We start from the raw sequence: 7,638 nt of genomic DNA on the forward strand, positions 1-7,638 counted from the left end.
ACATGTGCATTATGCTAATTAAATACACTAAAAGAATGTTTGACTCACAGTTTTAATAAGTTTTAGTTGATGATTCACAGTTTTAAAAAGAAGATTCTCTTGTTTATTCAACTATTAAGTTTTTTTGTTTTGCAGGTGCAACAAAGGAGTAAAGATTTGGTATCGCAACCTCTTTATGCTTTTTCTTGGGGAACTCTAGTAAAGAATTTTGCCTTGAATGTACCATTTATACACATTCCCAATAAACACGGTTAGTTGAATATGAATTCTGATCACATTTTCACTTTCAATCCTTTGTCTTAAACTTTTTTTGTTTGTGATCCTTTGAACAACAGTGGTCAGACAAAGATGTCTATAACCAGACACTGCTGAAGCTGGAGGGGGTCTGTTCAAGAAGAATTATGAAGGGATCCATACTAACCAAGTGGAGAAGGACAGTAAACTCATAATGTTTGTATTACTTGTAATTTGTGTTTTCAAGGGCTGAATTATTGTACGACCTTTTAAATTATAATTTTATAGTAGAATTTATGGATTAAATGTAATAGATTTGCAATCCATACATAAATAATATGTCATAGCCACAGTGTTCAATGATGATGTGTCATGTTATACTTTTTGACCAAAAAAATGGATTCGGCAATGGAATTTAAAAAACCGGATAATAATTGATAAAACGGACAGATTCTGGGCTTTAATGTTGGTTGGAACCGACATTAAAGGGCTTTAATGTCGGTTGCAAATTTTATTAAAGGGCTTTAATGTCGGTTGCAACCGATATTAAAGATAGTGTTATTAAAGCCCTTTAATAACACTGTCTTTAATGTCGGTTGTCAATCGACATTAAAGCTCTTTAATGTCGGTTTAAAATCAACATTAAAGCCCAAAATTCTTCTAGTGTCAATTTTTCAATGAGGAAATGATGCACAAAGAAATTTTTATCAATTCAAACCAAAAATTTAAATTTAGGGCTTCAAAACTACAACTTAATAAATAAGGCAATTTTATACGGGAGCTTTTAAAATATAGAAAAATATAGCAAACTAAAAATTTGACAAAATCGGTTATACCCAACTATGACCCAGTGAAATTTCAAAAAGCCTAGCCCACACGCAAAAGTTGTGCCCAATTCGCCCATCCACGCGACCTATCCTTGTGCACAACCCCCGATTAATCAGCAGCCTCCAACCCGAATTTCTTCCTTCAAGTGGCTTAGTCGACTTCATCTTCATCAGTAATCTATCGCTTTCTATCGGCTTTGTCGACTTCATCTTCTTCTTCTTCCCCTGCTGTTGATTTTCTTCTTCTTCTGCTGTCACAGTTGTTGCTGCTTCTTATTTGATTTTCTTCTTCCCCTATTGTTGCTGCTTCTTATTTCTTACGATCTATACGAATGAAAAAATAAAAAATTGCACGCAAATTCTTCATCTTCTTCCCCAGCAAACCAGTTGTTCAGAATCTATTGCGATTTCTACTTTTTCTTCTTCTTCTTTCAATGTTCTCTCCATATAACATAATTTCATTTTCACAATAGACTCTTCTTATTTCTTCCTCAGTAGATTCTTCTTGTTTCTTCCTCTCCTTGATACACTAGTTTGTTCCTCTCCGATGGACTGTTATTAGTCCAAGCATTACAATCTATCACATCGATAAACGCAAAAAGGAAAAAAATTGTATAAACAACTAATAGTGAACATATACAAACAATGATAGACACATATAGAGCTCTATCTTTGTCTATTAATGATAGACAATGATAGAAATCTATCTGTATGGATCAATGATAAAAAAAAAAATAGAACTCTATCTTTATCTATCAGTAATATACAGAAATAAAGTTCTAATGAAGAAGATTGTAAACAAATTTAATCAGTCAAAGAAGAGGAGGAACAAGCACATATATTTCTATAACTGTCTATTATTGATAGATAGAGATAAAGTTCTATCTATATCTATTACTCATAGAGATAGAGTTTTATCACTTACAATCACAAACCAAAATAGCATTCAAACACAGTCTATCACTGATAGAGTATGGTAGAACTCTGTCTCTATATATCAGGGATAGAGTTGAATTCCAATAAGTGATATAGTTCAATCTCGATAAGTTGAATTTGAGCGACATCCATCTCTGATAGAAAGTGATAGACTTCTATCAGTATCTATCTATGAAGAGATAGACATCTATCACTTTCCTTTAGTAATATAATTGAACTTTGACCATAATTTATTGTGATTTCTTCTTCTTCTTCTTCTTTCAATGTTCTCTCCACATTACCTAATTTTCTTCTTGTTTCTTCCTCTCCCTGATACATTAATTTCTTCCTCTCTGATAGATTGCTATCAGTCGCATCAGTAAACGTAAAAAGGAAAAATTTGTATAAACAACTAATAGTGAAAATAGATAGACAATGATACAAAAAGATAGAACTCTATCTCTATCTATCAGTGATAGATAGTGATAGAAATATACATATGTTGATCAGTGATAAAAAATGATAAAACTCTATCTTTGTCTATCAGTGATAAAAAATGATAAAACTCTATCTTTGTCTATCAGTGATTAACAGAAATAAAGTTCTCAATAAGAAGATTGTAAACAAATTTAATCAGTCAAAAAAGAAGAAGAACAAGTACATAGATTTCTATAACTGTCTATCATTGATAAATAGAGATAGAGTTCTATCTATATCTATTACTGATAGAGATAGAGTTTTACCACTTCCAAACACAAACCAAAATAGAATTTAGACACAGACTATCACTGATAGACTGTGATAGAACTTTATGTCTACATATCAGAGATAGAGTCAAATTCCAATAAGTGATGTAGTTGAATTCTAATCAGCTGAATTCGAGCGACTACTCTTAATCCTCGGTCCAAAAATAAAGCAAACCAGCCTGGATGAACACATAACCATCGAATGCCCTTTCCTAGCAGTCTATCTGATAAAGAGAACTACCTTAATCACGTATGAGAACTCCCTTTATTCTAGGTGAACCCCCACAATGATAATAAGAATAATCTCCAATAAAAAAAATAATAACCACCTCAAGAAAGCTAAACAGATTTGGCTTGGTAGATTGATCGATGATCAAGAAGAAAGGAGAACTTATTCCTAACTTCAAAATTTCGAACTCTCCACAATCTAATTGATCAAACTAGATTGAAAATTCTAATGCATGCATTTTAAACACAAGAATGCAAAGAAAAAGCATAAAGCTTGAGAGAATAAACTCTAATGAAATTTCATTCAAATTCAAAGTCTTGTTTTAAATGTGGAGATTGCAACACTATCCAAACTAATTGAATAGGCACCATGAAAGGTTGCAATCTTTCACCTATATTGGCTACATTCATCTAATACCCTTTCAACTACTCTAATAAATGTAAATTCATAACATTAATTAAATACATGGGATGTTAATAATGTAAATGAATCTGAATTTTTAGATTCATGATAGTTTTTGGATGACCAAATGACTCTTGGAGCTTCAATGGTTGCAACTCTTCACCTTTGGCTGGAAACTTATCTTCTAAGCAAACATTTAATCCTTTTAAAAGTCTTTTAGCTCTAGCTCATCATTGGTTTTTGGGGCATGATGATTGCAACATGATTAGATTGACTTGGAAAGCTCTCCCATGGAATTTTGGCACGAGCTTTGATTGAGCTGGATTGAGCTTGTTGAGTTTCATTTTTCTTCTTGTAAAAATTCATGTTCTCCTATGATGGTCAACTCCTTATCATTCTCCCCTTCTTCAAGAAGATTCATCCTCGAATCTTTAAGATCGCCTTGTAAAGAAACTTTGTAATCATCGTCTCAAACTTTGGAAAGAAGTTTGAAAGGCTCGTCTTCTCCAAAATCAAATGTGAAATTTCTTTGAAGAGCACTCCTCCCCATTCGTCGTTGAATCTTTCAAACTTGATGCTCCACTTTGCTTTTGATGAATCGTAAAAATAATAGGGAAAATAATAAGAAAGAACATTAGTTAGAACAATAATCTCACTCTCATGATCTTTTTCACTCGAATCCTTTTTTTTTTTTTTCATTTTCCCTCTTAATCACACTATCTTCTTTCGTTTTTGTCACCCATGACTCACTTTTGTTCATTTTCTTTATCTTGAAACTGTCTTCACTTTGCTTTATGGAGTTTGTCATGACCTCACATACTTCAAGTATCTTATCACTCTCAATTACTACTTTATCTTTTGATTTCTCTCTCAAACTTTGATAATCATAATCATTCATCTCAACACATAATCCAAATATCTCCTTGTTCACCTCAGCAACCTCACCATTGGTATCCTCCTTATCGACTTGAGATTGATCTCCATCATTGTGAATTGGTTGTTCATCTTCAAATATTGGAGAATCTTCTTAACTTGGAATAGGTTGGTTGACTTGATTCTTCCTTAATTGTTCTTGCAACCTCAACTCTTGATTCAATTGAGATATGTAATCCATTAAATTATGTAATTCAGCCAAACTTTCTCGAATGTTCTCCCAAAAACTATCATCACTATGGTTCATTGCCCAACGATGTCTTCTTTTGTGAAACATAGCGTAAGATTTTCTAATATCTCAAACTTTTAGCAAGTATTCTTATGAGAATCATGCAAGAAATTTCAATATAGCCTAGAATGCGAAAAGTCACAAAATCTCAAAGTTTTTTTTTAAAAGAAAATTATGGAAAGATGCAAAGAAAATTTCCTTTTCTAATTTATTTCCAGCAAGTATACTGAAATATGAAGGAAATAAAAGAATATTAAATGTCACAAGAAACAATAAAACACTTTTTTTTTCTTTTTTTTCCACAAACTTTTTTTAACAAACTTAGTGTATGAAGTAAATAATAAATAAGAAGATAAAGAGACACAAGAAAAAAATGGAAATGATTGAAATGATTTAAAGAAAGAAAGATGACATGGAAAGGATAACAAGAAAAGATATAATCTGTTTAGAGCGAAAGCTCTGATACCAAATGATAAAGAGAACTACCTTAATCACGTATGAGAACTCCCCTTATTCTAGGTGAACCTCCACAACGATAATAAGAATAACCCCCATAAACAAAATGATAACAATCCCAAGAAAGCTAAACAAATTTGGCTTGGTAGATTGATCGATGATCAAGAAGAAATGAGAACGTGTTCTTAACTTCAAGATTTCGAACTCTCCCCAATCTAATTGATCAAACTAGATTGAAAGTTCTAATGCATGCATTCTAAACACAAGAATACAAAGAAAAAGCATAAAGCTTGAGAGAATAAACTCTAATGAAATTTCATTCAAATTCAAAGTCTTGTTCTAAATGTGGAGATTACATCGCTATTTAAACTAATTGAATAGACACCATGAAAGGGTGCAACCTTTCACCTATATTGGCTACATTCATCTAATACCCATTCAACTACTCTAATAAATGTAAATTCATAATATTAATTAAATACATGGAATGTTAATAATGTAAATGAATCTGAATTTTTAGATTCTTGATGGCTTTTGGATGACCAAATGACTCTTGGAGCTTCAATGGTTGCAACTCTTCACCTTTGGCTGGAAACTTATCTTCAAAGCAAGCATTTAATCCTTCTAGAAGTCTTTAGCTCTAGCTCATCATTGGTTTTTGGGGCATGATGGTTGCATCATGATTAGATTGGCTTGGAAAGCTCTCCTATGGAATTTTGGCATGAGCTTTGATTGAGCTTGTTGAGTTTCATTTTTCTCTTGTAAAACTTCATGTTCTCCTATGATGGTCAGCTCCTTATCACTATCACTATCTATTGTGATAGACAACGATAAACTGTTATCACTATCTATCACAATAGATGGCAATAGACTAATAGCCACTGTGTTGATAAATATTTGTTGATAGAAGGTTAATTGAAGGTTGCTAATAAAGAGTTGGTTCATAGAGAGTGAGTTGGGATGTATGCTCTAAAGTCTCCTAATTAATATATTATTTGAAATAATGGTTGATTATTTTATATATGTTATTCCATTAAAGAAAAATCCAAAGATATTTTATGAAACTTGAACAGTATGTGGTAGACATATAGGTGGATCATGTTAAAGTTAGAACCTAAATGGTGTGTAGTATATGGATAAAATTTGGTATCTTATCCTGGTGACACTACGATTAGAACCTACTTTGTAATTGTTGCAAGAATTGTAAAGTATTACAAATGATTTTATCATAATTGTTATGTGGAGACATGCAAGTGGGGCTATCATATACATGTTGGGGCTAATGCCCTAAATCTCCTGGGTCTTGTAATTTGTAATTGTATTATACAAACACTTTATTTATTAATAAAATAAAAGGTATTTTATTTGATAGTTAGTTGCATTAACCCACAAAAACTAATAAACTAAGATCCATAGTTATATTTTGTATCTTAAACATGTATGTGGAGACATATAGGTTGATCATATTTAAGTGATAACCTAAGGTTGGGTACCTCATCCTAGTGACATTATGAGTACGATTTACTTTGTAGTTGTTACAATTGTTGTAAAGTGTTACAAATGATCTGATCCTAATCAATCATGTGGAGACATGTGAGCATGGGTATTCTATACAAAGAGTTTGTATAAGACCAGACCACGAAATGAATAGTCTCTCTATATAATACCATTGATATATGCGACTTATATTTCATCAGAATGACCATAGATGACTTAACCTGAATCTTGAGTGAGTTGTGAACTCCTGCCTATGAAGATGGTCCTTTGATTGGCATAGGTGAGAGTGGCATATTTCGCCGACTCAACATGCCTACCATTTTGGGATTTGTCTGAAGGGAGTTAGGAACACAACTACATAGGAAGGAATTCACTACTTCTCTATAGTTAAAGTAAATAGAGAAATTGTTCCCTTAGGGTTGATTCCATAGCTTGAATAATGTGGCGTCACACCCTCTATTCGGCCCAAAAATGATGTCATTAGTTTCAAGCTTAGCCATAAACAAATACACTTTGTAAAACACGTATACTGAAAGCATAAAATAATTTTTGTTAAGATTTAAATGTAAAAGATCTTGGGAAATTATGTTGGTCAGTCTGATTCAATCATTGGCTTAATTGTACTTATGCAATTTAATTGTTCCATAACCCATTAGAGACATGCCCTAATGTCCCAATTAGTTAATTAATCTAAAATTTTCAATTAACCCTAGTTTAGTTCTAAGATACTTCCTAAAGACATTCCACATCAAATTCCTAAATTACATTAATTCTAGGGATTTCTAGGCTATGACATGCTTGAAATATCATAGAGTCAATTCAAGAGTGATTTATTTGAATGTTCTAAACTAGTCACGCTTTCAAAAAAATAGGAAAAAGTTCAAATTTTCATTCAAGATTTCTAGTTATTGCAACTTCATTAGAATTATACTATAGAGCCATGTAATTTTGCACAATAAAAATCCAATAAATTTGAGGTGTCAACTCATTTCTATCAGATTTTATTGAAATTAAAATCAAGAACGTTTTCAAGAAAATCAAATATACAAGATGAAAATACAAGAAAAAAGCCTCAAGAATTTACTAACCAAACAATTTTCCCATGAAAGAAGATTACCTATGAAGTGGTAAATTCTTGAAGAAATCCATTGAATCTTACAAGAAATTGAT

The sequence above is a fragment of the Benincasa hispida genome, chromosome 7 (assembly GCF_009727055.1).
Source record: "Benincasa hispida cultivar B227 chromosome 7, ASM972705v1, whole genome shotgun sequence".
Classification (NCBI taxonomy): Eukaryota; Viridiplantae; Streptophyta; class Magnoliopsida; order Cucurbitales; family Cucurbitaceae; genus Benincasa; species Benincasa hispida.